Raw genomic sequence first — 16,542 nt, 5'->3', positions numbered from 1 at the left:
AAACAGGTTTCAGGGCTCTTACACGATGAAGCAGAAGAGAAGGGACTTCTCAAAGTTCATCTTTTCCTTTATACTCTTCTACTTGGAATTTAGATTCAGCTCATAAGCCAAAGAACTGCTTTAATTCCTGTTGCCAGCTTTGATTTTCTCATGGAGGGACAGGCTCCCTTAGGAAGATCTGGCTAAGTCACCCTGCAGCCCAGTGCTACACACAACATGAGATGAATGATGATGCCACATCAGAGCTTTGAACCAGACCAGTGGTTCTTAACATTCGAATCACCTGGGGAGTTTTTAAACCACACAGTTGCCTGGGCCCCACCCCAGGTCAGTTAAGTGAGACCCAGATGGAGCCCATGGCATTGATTATCTTGAAATTCTCCCAGCAGATGTTAATATGCAGCCAGGGCTGGGAGCCTTTGCCTAGGTCATGTCATCACAAAAGACGCTTCTAGCCTTATAGTCCACTGAGGCACAGCTGCCATCTCTTCTCTGGAACAGATCCTTGGTCCTGACCTGTGTCTAGGATCTCAGGATGGTAGTCTCTTCTCACTTTGAGCTCTGGCACCTGAGGGACCCAAGCAGACTTTTGAGAGATCTTGCTTGCTAAAAAGGAAGAACAAATGCCATTAGTACCTTTGTAGCTGCCACATACAGCCAAGGTAAAAGAAGATGGTTGACTTAGTCAGGCATCTGCTGAAGATCTACACCACCTGTGCATTTCCTTCCCAGTAAGGTATTGCACTGAGAGTTGTGTTACCTTCCAACCTCCAAAATTTTCTGTCTTAGGCACCTGAAGTTTCCTTTTAGTTAAGATGATTTCATTTGTCGTGGAAAGAGATCTCTTGATTCGACTACTATATTTATTTATAAACTGCTGTGTAAACAAACATCTGATAATTTTTCTGACTGACAACAAGAAAACACACTCTGAAAATTATGCTTTAACTGGCCTCTCACCCATTCTATTGTCTTATCTTTAAAAAAAAAAGTAGGTAGGATTTACAAAGGAAGCTTTGTATTTTGCCCATAGTGCTAATCTGTTTTACAACAGAGCTGTGTGTCTTTAAATTATTTTTAGAACTCCAGCCTTTAATGGACAATTGAATCATTCCTTGACAAATAAGCAATCATCTAATTGTATGTTTTTATTTGTTGTGCACTTGTAAGGTAGGTCCCAGGGAGATTGACAGTGTTTGTAAAGAGCTAAATTGAACTGTACTGAGTTTATTTTCACAAGTTTTAAATTTTTGTTGCCACTTTGGGATTGTATTCCAGCCCTATATGTATTATGTGTATATGTGTAAGGGATGTGTGTCTGGGTATGTTTGTATGTAGGCAAGAGTTGGCTGTGGCCCTTGGTTGATTGTTTTAAAAAATTCACTGGAATCAAGTTGTTATGAGGGTGGAAAGAAGAAAGGAAATATATGTTCCTGTCTTAACATAGGTTGTAGTTTCTTGATTGTGAGGCTAATTAAAATCTTTCCTCTTTCCTCATAAAATAAAGAGCCCTAGCCTGGTCATTAGCTGTGTTGCTAACTTTTCCTGGGTAGTAAATAACAAAGCGGCCTCTACAAAGTAGTTTGGTCATTAGTGGCACCTCCTGGGCTCACCTCCTTTCTTATGTTTCTATAATGTTCTTTAGCGGAGTGTGTGTAGTAGAGGTGGGAAGGAGCTGAGGCACCGCAGGTAGCCCAGCGCATGTTGCTGCAGCTCTTGGGGTGGGAGCAGCTGGGGAGGGAAGAGGAGAGCAGCTGTGGATGTGTTATTAGTCATTCCATGAAGAAATTGATTTGATAAATTATAAAGCAGTGATATTAGCAACACATGCTTACAGGTCAGATGACTTGGTTGAAAACCCTCGGTTAAGTGTGTGTAATGGTTTGACAATATATATGCCTTCTAAAAACATGCTATTTTAAAATGGAAATTGGAGTGTTCATGCAATTCTTAGCAAATATGCCAAGACCATTACCAAAGGGAGCTGGGAGATCTGAAGGATGATCTTTCTATTTAACTTGGCCTCTCCCCTCCCCCTTCCAGCCCCTGTTCAACTCACTTTGTTTCCCTGTCCTTGCCTTTTCATTTCGTTTAACTGTTTTGATTTGTAAAATACTATGCCTCATACTGCACTCCTTTATGAAGATTTACTGTGCTGTTCTTATCTTTCACCTTAAATCCTTGATAAGAGCATTTTAAAAATGAAATTGCTACCTGACACTATTATAAAATCTTGGCTGGCAGCCAGGGGAGAAACAAGAGCCGAGGAGGAGAAAAAGGAGACTTGAGTTTAGAGAAGAGATTTTTTTTTTTTCAAACAGGAAACAGCACTTTTTAGCTTAGTTTTTTTTTTTTTTACTCTGAATTCTGGAAGCCTTTAATTTTAGTTTTTAATGAAGCATTAATACAGCCCTGCCATTGGAATAGGGACAGGTTCCTTGCACCAAGGTCATATGCACTGAACGTGAAGCTTGGGCTTTTTCTGCAGATTGGTAGTGGATGGGTGGGTAGATATAGGAACAGGCTGATGCATAGATGTAGCCAGCTACCATATCTATAGTTGGGAACACATAGCCTTCCCACCCTAGACACATACCAGTTTCTGTCCCCTACCTTACTTCTGTTCAGGACAAGTCAGAGTACAATCTCCTTTAGTTCCCACAGCTGCTATGACTAACTTACTAGAGGAAGATTGAAACCTTTCTGTTGGCTTGATGGCATTGTGTGTCTGGAGGTCTCCACAAAAGGCCTCAGTGATGGGGCAGGCAGGGGGAGCAACAGTAAATAGAGCTGTGAAGGAACAGGCTGTTGATTTTAATGAACTCTTGTTAATTACTGTGGCTTGGAGAAGACAGCCTTTCTGTCCCTATAATGGAGCTTGTTAACCCATCTCTGCACTGACTGGTGCTTTTATTATTATGATGACGACTGGAGAACTTAAGTCTGAATGTTAGAATAACAGGTTTCCCAAGTGCTTGGCAGAGAGGGGGTGTATAATAATGATGATCTTCCCTGTGAATAACAACAGCCATGGGCCACTCTGGCACAGGCATTATTAGATCTGAGTTGCCTGAAGGGCCATTTGTGAACGATCTGGTGTTTACGGTCCTGGATGATCTTGGTCCTGGATGATCTCGGTGGAGAGCAAGGTGGCAGAGGGACCTCATCCTGTAGGGCCAACAGCCAGCCCAGCTCCTGGGTGCTGTAGCCAGTGGGAGGCCTCTGTGTGTAGCTGGCGATTCTGGAGTGATTAGGCCCAATTTATCACACACCTCATGAAAATATAATCCACCACCAAAATGACTGCTTTTGGAAACTGTCTTGTCTCTTTTGAGTCGAGACTGGAGACAACCAGACAAGGTTCGGTGGAAACGAATAAAGAAACATTACTTTCTGAACACAATCTTCTGTTACCAGTCACTTCTCAACAGACATTCAATCAAAATGCTAATAGCAGCAGCAACGAGGGACCTCAGTTATTGTAATACTAATTGATTGGTTGGAGGGTGGGTTTTGATAAGTGCAGCTGAAGATTTCTGAAATATGATTCTCTTTAATTACTGGGATGCTAATAAAAATGAACAAATGATTTAATGATGATTTCCTGGTTAATGGCTTAAAGATTTTTGTTAAGAGTTTAAAATGAGATACGGTAGAAAGGCACCAGAAAAATAGGGTCCTAGTGGGTGGCCTTGCCTTGATCAAAGCCAGACCTGGAGATCCAAATACACAATGTCCTTAGAAGGCTATATAGAATACTGATAAAGGTCTCTTGGAGTGTCAGGGACAGCAAGCTGTGGGTGGATTCCAGTTTGAGATCATTGGTTTTTCCTGTAGTTGGTGACTGGCTGCATGGGTGCACTGATTCATCCAGCTGTTCCACTTGGGCCTCCCCAGGGTGGTGGGGTAAAGCCTCCTGTTGTGGGGCATAGTCACTGTGTAATCCACCCTCCCTTCCCCCCTTCCTGCAGAAGTACACCCTGTTCTTGAGGCCCTTGGCTTCATGCTTTCATCTCTCTCTACCCATTCAGTTTGGGGCTATCAGGCAACTCTCTATTCTATGTTCATGTTGTTCTATGAGTTCTAGCAATCCCACAGGGAACATAGGTGGGTTTTGATAAGTGTTCTTCATAGAGAAGGACCATAATCCCATAATTTCAGGTATAGCTAAGTGCTAAGCTAAGAAGATAAAACAAAGAGATGCTCTCAAGGCAGCCTGTGCCCTACTTTATTTGGGTAGATGTTTGGGAGTAGCCTCCTAGGGACAACCATTTTAGGTGAGAGGCACAGAAATAAGGGGAGGCATCTCCAGGAGGCCACATGAGAAGAGACTAGGTACACTGGCCAGCAGGTGAAACACTAGGGGCTGAGAGGGAGAACAGTACACGTAAGTGGCCACCCCCTCCAGGGGATATGTCTGATACCTGGAGCTTAACCTGTGAAGAGGGGTTCACCTTTTGTGTTCCTGACCATATGAATCATAGTAGGACTATCCCAGCTGGGTACAGCTGTGACAAATAAGTTGGTTTTTAAAAAAAAAAATAAAAGGAAGGAGAAAAAAAAGGCCAAATCAGATTTGTGTGGGAGTAGGGGCTTAATTGGGGCGGAGAGGCAATGCTAGCCATCCTTTCTATTTGTCAAGCTTTCTTTCAAAAGATCTGCCAAAGAAGAAAGGGTAATTAATAGGCTTGAAGTCATTTCCGATGTGTCAGGATTTCTGCCTTGCTTCCAAGTGATAATGTTGGCCGCTCTGAGCCTCTAGGGAGCCTTCCGTCTTATTAACTTGTCTGGGAGAAACAGGGAGTGGGGACAGCTTGGGCCAGTGGGTGACGGGAAATAAAGATTTGTGGTATAGCAAGCTGTAAACATTGGGGCTGAATAAGTTTGGTGTGGGGAGTGAGAAAGGATGGGGGTGGGAGGGGAGAGAGGGATGCTGTGGACCCTACTTCAGCAGGAAGCCAAAACCAGTGTTTTCTGGATCTGTTGACCATTTACTTCCCCAGCAAAACCCCTAGGGAAGAAGTGGTTTTAATGAGCAGTGTGTAGGCGCTCAATAATTCTGTGTGTTGGCTTCATCCCTCTTACTGTACTGGTCTTTGGACTTCACAGTAGTTAATTCTCTCCAGCCCTGGAAGTGGCCTACCCACTCATAGACCCCCAGCTTTGGACTTTGCCAAAAGACAGAGCTGTTAAAGAGCCTGTGTTAAGAGCCAAATTATGCAATGGTTTCATCTAAGATTTGCCCAGTGCTATGTGCCTGCTCTCTACCCTGTGGTGTATGAAAATAAGCTCATTTCCCCTTTTGCAACAAGGAATTTTCCTTCCCCAGTGACCGGTAAGGGCTGCCATCTGACTATTAAGGTCTTAGTTGCATGCATTAAGAAGGTATCTTATTACATCTTCATTTCTGGTGGCTCTTCACTACTAGAACCCTATGCTATAGCTACTTGCCCTTCTTTTGACCTCTTTCTCTGCTTAATAGAAAGGAGTGGAGTTCAAGAGAGACTGGGAGATGAGACCTTAGCAGGACCACTTCTGACTCCTAGAATTTGGAGGCTGGTTGATACAAGAGCAGTACCTGACCAGGTCACCCCCAGGAGGGGAGACTACTATGTTCCCCCTCTTGCCCCACCCCAGCCTCAGTTAGAGAACACTTTTCCTGAGCCCATGCTGGTGTACCTCATAGAGCACAAATGCTGCAGATGCTCCCTCTGTGGGACAGGGGTGGAGCCTGGGGCCTCACTTGGAGCAGGGATTGGGTGTCTGGTTGGCTGCCAGAGACTGTGACCGGCAGGGCCACTGCCACTGTCTAGAGAGGACTGCATCTCAGTGACCTTCAGGATCTCTGCAAGCATTTGGTGTCCTTTACACATGCTCTCGGGGCTCTTCTTTGCTGCAAAAGTACTTAAGTCAAAGCTGAGTTGGTGTAGGAATACTGAAGCACACTATGCCACTTTCAGCTGGATGCCAGCTGCTCTGCATGCTGTGATTTTTGTTGTTTGAAACAGCAAGGTTTGGAGTCCTTAGGGGTCATAGAGAAAGAACTTGCTTCCATTTCTCTCTCTGATTTTTTTTTGGGGGGTGGGGGAGTACATCCTTTTACCTTTTCTTTTCCCAAAGTACTTTTAGGGGCAGAATCATAAGTAAGGAAAAAATAAATATATACATAAATGAACTCTGCTCTTCCCTAGAACCTTCACCCCCTTGTCTTTTCTTCTGAGAAATTTGATGCCTGCTAGAAAATGGTGGAAATTTTTGGCTCTGAAGGAGAAGCAGCACAAAGATAGTGTCCCTCTTCCCAGGAAATCTTGGACAGTTTCTCTCTCTCTCTCTCTCTCTCTCTCTCTCTCTCTCTCCCTCTCTCTCTCTCTCTCTCTCTCTGTCACACACACACACACACACACACACACACACACTCATGTTCTGGATGAGAGTGGTGTGGTGGCACCTTCCACTCCAGCCTCACCCCCATAGAATTTTTCGGGAGCTATTTTCTTCTTTTTGTACTGAGGATTCAACACTTGGCCTAGCCCTTGTTAGGCAAATGCTTTCCCACTTGAGCCACGTACCAGTCTCTCCCCACCCCCCTTTTTTTCTTCTTCTAGTAAACTAAAAATGGACTTGAGGGGAAAGTGCTGTTCTTGGAAGGTGTCATTAAAATTTGTTTATTATACTGATTAAAGAGAAAGAATGGTTACTGTTCACATAAATAACCTTCTCCTGGTGATTTCATGAAAGGATTTTGTTGGTTTATTCGGAGCGCTTCAGAACTCACATAATGGATTACTTGTATGGAGCTTCCTGGATGACTCAGAGAGCTTGGAAGGAATGGAAGGCTCCTTTTTCCAGAGCATGTAGGTAACAGGGAAGGACAGAGGAAACAGTATTTGCTCAGATTAAGGAAGGCAGAGCTTGAGTCCACAATGGCTCACCTTTCCTGGCTTTCCTCAGATTGGATGAGCTGGAGAGGCCTCTGGAATGGCAGAAGGAAGGATGACAAGGGTGTGTGGTTGGATGGGTGATGAAGATGTGTTGGCTGCAGTATAGGAAGAGGTGGCAATTGGGTTGGAAATGGGCTTCGAGTAGCAATCAAGTGTCAGGAGCATAATGGCTTCTGCCTTTTCTCGTGATACCCAGATACATCCCTGCCACCTTCCTCACCCACTATGCTATATTTGTAGCTTTTGGATGTAGGTGTTGAAGCCCCCTAGCAAGACCTCTAGTCACCCATGTCCTGAAGGGACTTCTCACTGGAAAGGTTTAAAAGCCCCACAGATGCCAAGGCTGGACACGGTGGGGTCCCCAGCTGGGATCCAAAGTCCATTGGAGGCAGATGTGTGTGCTGACTACTCCAGCAGAAAGAACCATGGAAGCAGGAGCTATGCCCTGCTGAATCCAGGCTAGCTTTCACTCACCATCACCAGACCAACAGCCCAACTTCCCTTAGAACCTTTAGCTTCCTGAAAGGTTGGCTCCTGCACGCCACTTGCTGGCCAGAGGCTGTTGTAGCATTATTCAGCTACACTGGAAAGGGCCCTGGTACCTGAGGACCCAGGCATGTGACCTTCAGTAGGTCCCTCCTCATACTACCCCAGGAGTGATATACCCTGGGATGCTGTCCCCCACTTCCTCATTGGTCCCTTGGACCATCTGGTTCATGAGATTTTTAGTGCTCTTAACAGAATACCTCTCATAACTCAGAGGAGTTCAGAGTTATGTTCACTGGTCTGTAACTCTTAAGTCCCTTTCTGAGAGAGCCATGGGATCCTAGCTTGGCTTCCTGTCTGCTCCTGGGCTTGGAGCATGAAGGCCAGCCAGTACCCCATCTCACTCCCCCCTCCTCCACTGCTCTACTGCATCTAAACCCTGGATTGTCCATCTTGAGGTCTCTCTAGCCTGGGCTTGAAGTGACGGGACCATATGCGAGGTGGCACCAAGTGGGCCCTGCCTTTTTCTGAATGTCTTGACCTTTCTGAGCCCCATAAATCTATTTTTAAGTCCTGTTGCCACTGCCAGCTTCTCGGCATTAGAGAGTATTTCCTTGGCATTTTAAATTTCTCCACAACTGAAAGTGTTACTGACTTTAAGATTCTCTGACCTCCAAGTCTTATCCAACCACTTCTGGACCTTGACATAGAGAAAGAGCCATTATCATCTTCTTTCTGTGATAACCTGTCTTTTACAGTTAGGCTCATGGTCTTATTGTCCGGTTCTTTTCAAGCTTAAGCACTCTGAGACACCTCAAGCACTCTTAGAAAACAGGTATGGGAATGTAAGTGATTACATGACTGCTGGACCACCTAGAATTTGTAGAGCTGAAAAGTCTTTATTTTTTGAAAGGCTGATACTGGTCTTTGAATTCTTTGCCCCACTCCTGAGGACCATTTGGAATAAAGGGCAATACCTGACTTATTGAAAAGAGGAATTAGAGTTTGCCTGGTTGGGACCAAGACCCTTTGTTATCCCTTCCAGAATCTCTCTCTCTCTCTCTCTCTCTCTCTCTCTCTCTCTCTCTCTCTCTCTCTCTCTCTCCCTCTCTCTCTCTCTCTCTTTCTCTCTCACACACACACACACCACCACCACCACCACCACCACCACCACCACCACACATGTGCATGGACTAGGCCAAGTTCAAGCTCTTAATGGCGGTGCCCTTCAGTTGAGTAACCCTGTCAGTCAAGGGTACCCATCTAGGGACCATGGACAATGCCAAGGCTCCACCAGCTAAAAATTACCCATTTGATAGCTATTTGTGAAGCCCAAGTAAATACTAGTAAAGCATCTTTCACTTGTGAGACTGTCCAGAATTCAGCCACAGGTCTTTCTGGTCTACTAGCTGGGTTTTGATTTTTCTAGGCTGCAGTGAAAAATGATGAAAGAGATGTTGATTTGTCAGGAGAGGGAATGGGACATCTAACTGCTTTAAATGATGCAGAGAAACTCTTTCTTCTCCCTGCTTTGCACTTCTGCCCTTACTTTGAAAAACCTTCCAAGGCAGGCAGAGGCTAAGGAGATGAGGGAGCTTTCTTGAGCCGCTTTCTTGAGGTTTTTCTTTCTTCTTCTTTTTTTTTAAATGCACTGGAAATCTATCTCAGTTCTGAATCATCTGTCACTTCTCGCGGAGGGGCTGAAAGGAGGGTGCAGGAGCAGCCTGGCCAGTGGGCCTTTGTGGCTGTCCCTCTTTCTGGCTAAGAGATAAGAGTTTTTGAAAGTCCTGTGTTTATCACAAGAAAGCAGTGTGGTCAGAGAGGCGGTGAGGAAAAAGCCAGCGGCCCTTCTGTGATGGATGAGTTACAAACTTTTCTTGTGAAGCAGAGGCAGTTCACAACTTTGTCTCTTTCAAGAGGAGGAGAAATTTAAAGTGAAGCTCCAGAGATAAGTTTTTCAGCCCCACCCCCCTATCTGGTGCTTCTTGTAAGCCTAAGGATTCTAGGAAGACCCTGCTAAAGGCAGAGACCTCAATTTCCCCTGCCCCCCCCCCCCTGGGCTCCCTAACTAGAGAGGTTTGCAAAGCTTAAGGGGATTAATGCTCTTTAAACCTCTGAACTGCTTCCTGCTCCTCATGGGATCGGGTGCTAATAAAGATGTACCAGCTTGGAAGAGCTGGTAAACACTGCTTTGTTGCCACGGCAACAGGCGAAACAAATCCGACGCCAAGTATTGCTAACAAGGGTCCTTATGATCAAGAGTTTAAGGAGGGGCAGGGGGAACAGTTCTTAAAAATGCAGAGAGTCTTGGCGAGGTAATTAGACTTGGTGCTCTCAAAGTAAATTTATAGTTTTACGGAGTATTGCTAGAGAGCCTTGTAGCTTGCAAAGTCACCCCTCCATCAAGTACAACGAAACAGCATAATCACTAAGAGCCACCAGCATCTGCTGCCAGTTGCTCTTATGAAGCTGGAGCCTTTCGTCCTGAGACACCTTCCTCCTCAGCAAGCAGTTACCATGTGCGCACTTGCTTGGAAAGTGTCAAAAAGCTCTATTTTCTGCCTCCTTGGTGATGAAGGGTATAAGGGAATGTTCTACACCTGCCTTATGTCTGTGATGTTACTGTTATTAACAATGATGCTAGACAATAACTCAGATCAGAAAATGCTCCCTAAGCACAGGAAGTGAGCTGAGAGTACTTCCCTGCTTTTTGTTTTGTCTTATTTAACTTCACCTACAGGCTGACCCTGTGCACTGTAGGTGTTATGCCCATTTTTCAGATGAAGAAACAGAGAAGTTAAGAACTTTCCTGGAGGGTCACACCCAACCAGTCAGTAGCAGAGCTGCAGTTTAAATCCAGGTATTGCTATAAAACCTCGCCTGTGTTCCTTGGATCATATCTGTAGAGACTGACTCCTAGCTATCACCTCCCTGCTACCTCTGTAATTGTCACCATTGTGAGTAGTGGCCCCTCAGCCTGTGCTGGAATCTTTTGCTCAAGCATGCTGAGATTTCCGTGATTTCCAGGGAGCACTTCTGTTCTTTCCTTCTGGCATTTTTACACGCTGTGCTGGGCTCCTTGGAAAGGCTTTGCTGCTGTATTAAAGTCTACAGTGCACTGTGATTGAGAAATAGGGCAGTGTGGGGAAGTGTAGGGCCATTATACTGAGATCCCCTGGCTGTTGCCCTGACCAGGGTTAAAGGTATCCAATTGTTTCAAGCCACATCTGAGGCCTTATCCTGAGCTAGCTTCCCACACATCTGGCCAGGATCTGTATTTTAGCTCTAGGTGGCTCTATTTTCTGCATCACATTGAATTTCTCCTGGGCACCTATAGTGACCATGCCTCCAGACCTGTCTCTGATCTGTTCAGAAGAATTCTTCAGAACTGTCCTTGGATTCTATTCCATCCAGGCATCAATGTGGTCTCCTAGATGCTGTTTGGAAGAGCCTTGCCCTAGGCTTCCCACCCAGTGTATCCTGTGACATAGCAGCTCCTTGACTAAACTTTGAATCCCACCACATCCTTTGATCAGCATTCCTTTGTCACCCCTATCATCTATTCTTTACCCTTGACTCCCCAGTTATTATTAGAACCTAAAGGACAGGAGACCATGTTCCTCTTTCCATTCCCCCACTACCTAACCATAATCATAACCAGTACTTGACACACATTTGTTAACTACAAGAGTGATGATGTTTATCCTCACTGGGTTGCTATGGCAACAGATGCCCTTAGAAGTCCCAAGGTCATGTAGCAACCCTCCTGATCTTGTCCTAGAGCTCCCTCTCCTAGCACCCAGGACAGGCTGCCCTATCTCAGACCTACTCCCTTATGTTGTGACTACTAAACCCATGTCCCAGGGAGGCCTGTCGACTGTACCTCAGGCGCTTCACCTTCTCAGTGGTAATACTAACACATTGTTCAGATTTCATTGCCTGTAAATTTCTTCTATGCTGATAAATGTGGAATTGGATTGGAACTGAAGGCGGGATATTGCCTAGTATCCATCAGGAGTATAATGGTAAACATTTAATGTTTGTTTGTTTGTGTGGAAGTTTTTTTCTTTTTCCCCATAGTATCAGTTTTCTTATTGAATTTGGGAAGCAATAGCAATTGATTAAGTTGCAGTAGAGCTTGCCCTAAAAGGAAATGATTGATAATCCATTTAGGTCTGGCTTGCTTGCTTTTCCCTCCCTGATTTCCTTAGCCACTTTTTCAATTACCAACTGTATTTAGCTTGGTTTGCTCCTCGTAACTCATTTCCCCTTTCTCCAGGATCTGCAGGGAAGTTGTAATGTAATGTTGGAGTAGTGACATCTAATTATTCCCTGAGACATCTGTTAGAAATGCAAGAATACATCTTCCTTGAGGTGGACAGATGAGGCACGTGGATCTATTAGGCAGAGCACGTGGTCATCAACATCAATCTTGCTGATGGGGAGGGGAGGGGAGGGAGTTCAGAGTATCGTGTAGTATCAACAGGCCTTCTGGGCACTGGATGCAGACCCCATGTGGTCCACCTGGGGTAAAGGTTGTGTAATTAATTTCCCTAGTGGACCCACTTGGCTCATGGCCTGTTGCTACCTCACTTTGAGAGACAAGCTATGTGGAGGCATGTGGTATGTGGCACTCATGAATAGGTTTATACCTTGCTCTTCCGAGTTGTATTTTCCTTTCTTATGTTCATAGACATGTTCTTATGTTCATGGACAGCTTGCACTTTCTTAGGGAGCTCCAGAGAGCGAGTAAGAACTGCTGCCATGGGCTGGGAATATGGCCTAGTGGCAAGAGTGCTTGCCTCCTATACATGAGGCCCTGGGTTCAATTCCACAGCACCACATATATACAAAATGGCCAGAAGTGGTGCTGTGGCTCAAGTGGCAGAGTTGCTAGCCTTGAGCAAAAAAAAAAAAAAAAGAACTCAGGCCTTGAGTTTAAGGACTAGGACTGGCACACACACACACACACACACACACACACACACACACACACACACACACAAAAGAACTGCTGCCTTGTGTATTCTTCCCATGTAGTACTAACTCACACTTCCTTTCTGGACACCAGAAACATTCCAAAGAAAAAAAGAGGCTTCTTCAGGGAGAGGAGGGTGAACCCCCAGTACCTGGCCAATTATTGATTTGTTTAGAATGAATTGAGTAATGCCAGCAACCCTCTGCTTACTTCTAAGTCACTTTCTGCTTCCCCATGAATTCCAGGTCAAATTTACCAAACAATCCAGCCTGGAAAGGGTGTGTGGCTAAGGACAGGCTCTCATTGGCCCTGAAGTTCAGGGTTAGGGATGCTTGCCCTGCCCCTGCTCCCTGGGGACCAGAGGTTTCCCAGGATGTCTCTCGAACTGCCATTGATGAGGAAGAAGCAGCCCTGATTTTGGTCAGAGTTCATGGGGTGTAACAGCAGCAGTTTTCCTGGGTGCTAAAGATTCCATCTAACTGTTCAAGCCCATGGCCAAAGGCAGCTAAGTCAGCAGGTTGTAAGCATTCCAGGAGCCTGCATCCTGGGTGCACTCATATCTTGCTCAGTTCTTGATCTTCATGGCGTATTTTGTTAAGAAAGATGAGCGGGTAGGAGGCATATTTTTCCTTGCACCTCACTCTCTTTTTCCAAGAGTGCTGGAGATAGAGCTTGCTTGCTGCTGGCATGAGGAGCTGACAAAATATTTAAATAAAGGCTCTCGGGGAAAGGACATGCTTAGATTACCAAGAGAAACCCCTCACTGTCATGGTCACGGTTGGCATATTCGGTGCCTCTGTAATTACACCTAGTCAGCACCTACTATTGTAGTCACCACACAGCCTTCCAAGGGAAGATGGGTACAGTGCAGATGGCCCAAGAACAGTCTTTCTAAAAAAGAAATTAACTATGGATTGGGAGGTATAAAATAGTGTCTTTGAAAAAAATAACTAAGGTGGATAGTTCCCTCTGTCTTGGATTGGAGTGGGTGGGCTGGAACTGAAGTGTTTGTACTACAAAAGCTTCCTGGAAACCCTGATACCCAGGGGAGAGCCAGCCTGTTTCAATGCAGGCCCTCACTGGCTTGAGCTGAGTCTCACTATCTGTTTTTGGAGAGACCTTTCCCAGCGGCATAACAAGAGACATATACCCCACTGTAAGTCATTTGCCCATCCCTAGAACCTTTTCCTCTCTGTCTATTCTAAAAAGGCACTAACAGACAGAGCCCCTGACACTGCCTTTTCTCAGTGGTGATCCTGATTACAAAACCTTCCAGTGCTTCTTGGTTTACCTTTCGTGGGCAAAACCTCAAAAGTTCCTGGGTGCTAGTGGCTCATACACCGGTATTCCTAGGAATTCAGGAGGCCGAGATCTGAGGATCTTAGTTTGAAGACAACCTGAGTAGGAAAGTCTGTGAGATTCTTATCTCCAGTTATCCACCAGAAAACCAGAAGTGGTGCTGTGATACAAAATGATAGAGCACTGGCTCTAGGAGCAAAAGAGCTCAGGGATAGCACCCAGGCCCTGAGTTCAAGCCCCACGACCTACAAAAATAAATAAAACCTCAGAGATTCTTGGAGAACATTTTAATTCTTACTTTCTTAAATTCAAAACAGTAAGAGGGACATTACTAGCTTCCCACTAGCAGCAAGTGTTCATCAATGGCAGTACAGAATGGTATGGTATCTGCTCTTCCCAAGGACAAGCTCACAGGCTCACATAACCACAGAGTTTGGAAGGGGCAAAGGAAAAAAAAAAGCTAAGGAAATGAGAAGGCCAGTGGTGGAAAGTTAGACATCTTATTATATCAGCTTCTTTTTGTCCCATCCTTTCCTGCCTTGATGATGAGGTGGTCTCCTGGTTGTCTTCACCCAGAATGGCTACACTCCCTAGCTACTCCAGCTTCTTGTCTGGTACTGGCTGGATAGAGCTGGCATTGGTGAAAATGAAGGACACTTGGGTAGCAGTGTGGTCTGGCTCCTGCATGCCAGGACTTATCTCAGTCCTGCTCACAGTCATGCATGGTCTTCATAGTGAACATACAGGCCTCTGAGAGCTAATGATAGCAGGTGCCAAGGTAAGGGAAGCTAGAGGGGCTGGTGACAGCCTGCAGTCCAAAGGGGGTCTATACCCCTGGCTTTGTCACGCTTCTGCCCAGAGTCCACTGATGTCTGTCATGCATCCAGTATGGCTGGATGTTTGAGGAGAGTGGCCCCTGTGACCCAGGGGTCAGTATCCTCATAGGCTGCCCCACACCTCTGCACAGTTTGGGCTTCATGAAGCAGGAAAAGGGCTCAGACCCCAGCTGGGGCCAACTTTGAGTAGACACTTCTTAGCCTTAGCAGAATGCTATGGTTTTCTGAGGACCCTAGACATCTGGATTTGAGCTCTGAGTGCCCCATGTTAACCAGCTTATGAAACTAAAAACAAATGGCAGTAAGGTAAACTTGGAGCCTTGATCCCTCGATGTGAATCCTCCACTCACTGCTATGATTCACACCTAGGAGTCACATGTGGAAGCCTCTTGTTCTTCTGTTGCACTTGGGCAATGGAGTCCTGAGATGGGACATACAAGGCTGAGAGACCTGGATACTTTGGAGGGGGCACTGTTATTGCCTCTGCCTGGAAGGCAGGTGCATCATGTCAGAGCTGCTTTGCCATCATGGTAGCCTCCAGCCCTAGACAGTCACCATAGCACAGAAATCCTTGCTCTTGTACACCCACTGGGCTTGTTGCTCTCCCTCCCCAAGATGTCTATTTCTGTACAGTTTATCCCGAGAAACCCCACAGGGACTGTGCTGGTCCCTGTGGGCCAGAGGCTCTCCTGCTTCTCCCCCACCCCCTGCCCCTGACCTTGGAGCCAATGCAGACAAATAGCCATGTGGACTGTTGACCTAGATGCTGCTTCTTGCTTTCTGGGCCCTCTCTCTGTGTTCTTGAGGCGTGGACTGGAGATCCTAAGGAACATCAAGGGGAGGACAGAGAGTAAGAAATCCACAGCTGGCATCCCAAGAAGTGGCAGTGTGTCCATGAGAACAGTCTTCGCCGCCCCTCCTGTAGTAGCACCCCTTTATCCAGAGAGAAGTCTACCTGTGTGTCTAATCAGAAATTGGAATGACCAAGAAGGGGCATCCTAAGGCCACAGTTGATGGCAGGCAGTGTGCTAATTTAAAGATGCAGAAATTTACACACTTAAGAAAGATCTGGTTCATTGATCATTTGGATGTTCAGCTTTGGAGGCCAGTGGACCTGGGTTCAAATCTTAGTTCCTCCTACTTGTTGTGTGTGTAAACTATTTAACTTCTATCTGTAAAATGGGGACCAGAATGCATCTTTGTATGTATGGTAATTGCAGCATGTACAAAGAACATGATGGACATGTTGTTGTCATCCATCCATCCATGTATCTGCCCATCCAGTAAGCAATGATAGGGTCTCTATTGTGTATACCAGGAAGTTTAAAAGTGGTTGCTGGCCTGCAAGCTTGTATGTCCCTCAGGTCCTACATGACAGGCCTTTAAACACAGAAGGAACATTCTCTCTGAAGGCCTTCGTTGCCAGCCCAAAGCCACCCGCTATCCCTGGGCATTGGCCTAGGTGTTGTCCAGGCTTGGCTTCTGGCCTAGAACCAGAAATTTGGCTTTTCTAGGAAACTGGATGTACACAGAGCTGCATGACATAGCCCTTCTTAGAGCTAGGCTGTCATGGAGGAGGACCACAACTCCTGGCTTTGCATAGAATGTTCCCACTGCTGCCAGAGTAGTTCAGCTTCCTGGAAGGTAAAGGAGAGCCATCTTTCAAAACTCTTACATTAGGCGGAAATACTCTGCTCTTTTTTTTTCCCACCACTGTCAAAAAATGCAATCACTTCTAACATAGCGGGCTGGCGGCTATCAGGTCAAATCCTCAGGGCCTGCATAATGGATAGATAAGCTTTGCTGTGTGAACTGCACGTAGACTGCAGACCGTTTTCATGCCAGTGGCTGCAGGCCTTCTAGACTTATTCTCTTTAGTGACTTAATTGTTCTTCCTGTTGGTTTCATAGCAGATCCAATTCATCTCCAGCCCTACACCTTGGGGGATATGTCTCTCAGTCAGACCTCCCCCAGGCCCTGTGAGGTAGGGACTCCTTTTATA

General features: G+C 45.7%; 1 protein-coding gene and 1 long non-coding RNA gene across 14 annotated transcripts in view; one reads left to right on the top strand and one right to left on the bottom strand.

The window, feature by feature from the left end:
• The window catches only part of Msi2 (musashi RNA binding protein 2), a 369,528-nt gene that overhangs the window by 256,352 nt on the left and 96,634 nt on the right, over nucleotides 1–16,542 (top strand). The window lies entirely within an intron of this gene.
• LOC125365293 overlaps nucleotides 1–16,542 on the bottom strand; it is a 32,524-nt gene that overhangs the window by 12,028 nt on the left and 3,954 nt on the right. Inside the window, exon 2 of the long non-coding RNA XR_007213683.1 lies at nucleotides 254–4,402. This is a non-coding gene — a long non-coding RNA (uncharacterized LOC125365293). The remainder of the gene's footprint in view (nucleotides 1–253; nucleotides 4,403–16,542) is intronic.

The sequence above is a fragment of the Perognathus longimembris genome, chromosome 17 (genome assembly GCF_023159225.1).
Source record: "Perognathus longimembris pacificus isolate PPM17 chromosome 17, ASM2315922v1, whole genome shotgun sequence".
Lineage (NCBI taxonomy): Eukaryota > Metazoa > Chordata > Mammalia > Rodentia > Heteromyidae > Perognathus > Perognathus longimembris.
The sequence above is the reverse complement of the archived record's forward strand: the minus strand, read 5'-3'. Positions and strand labels throughout refer to the sequence as shown.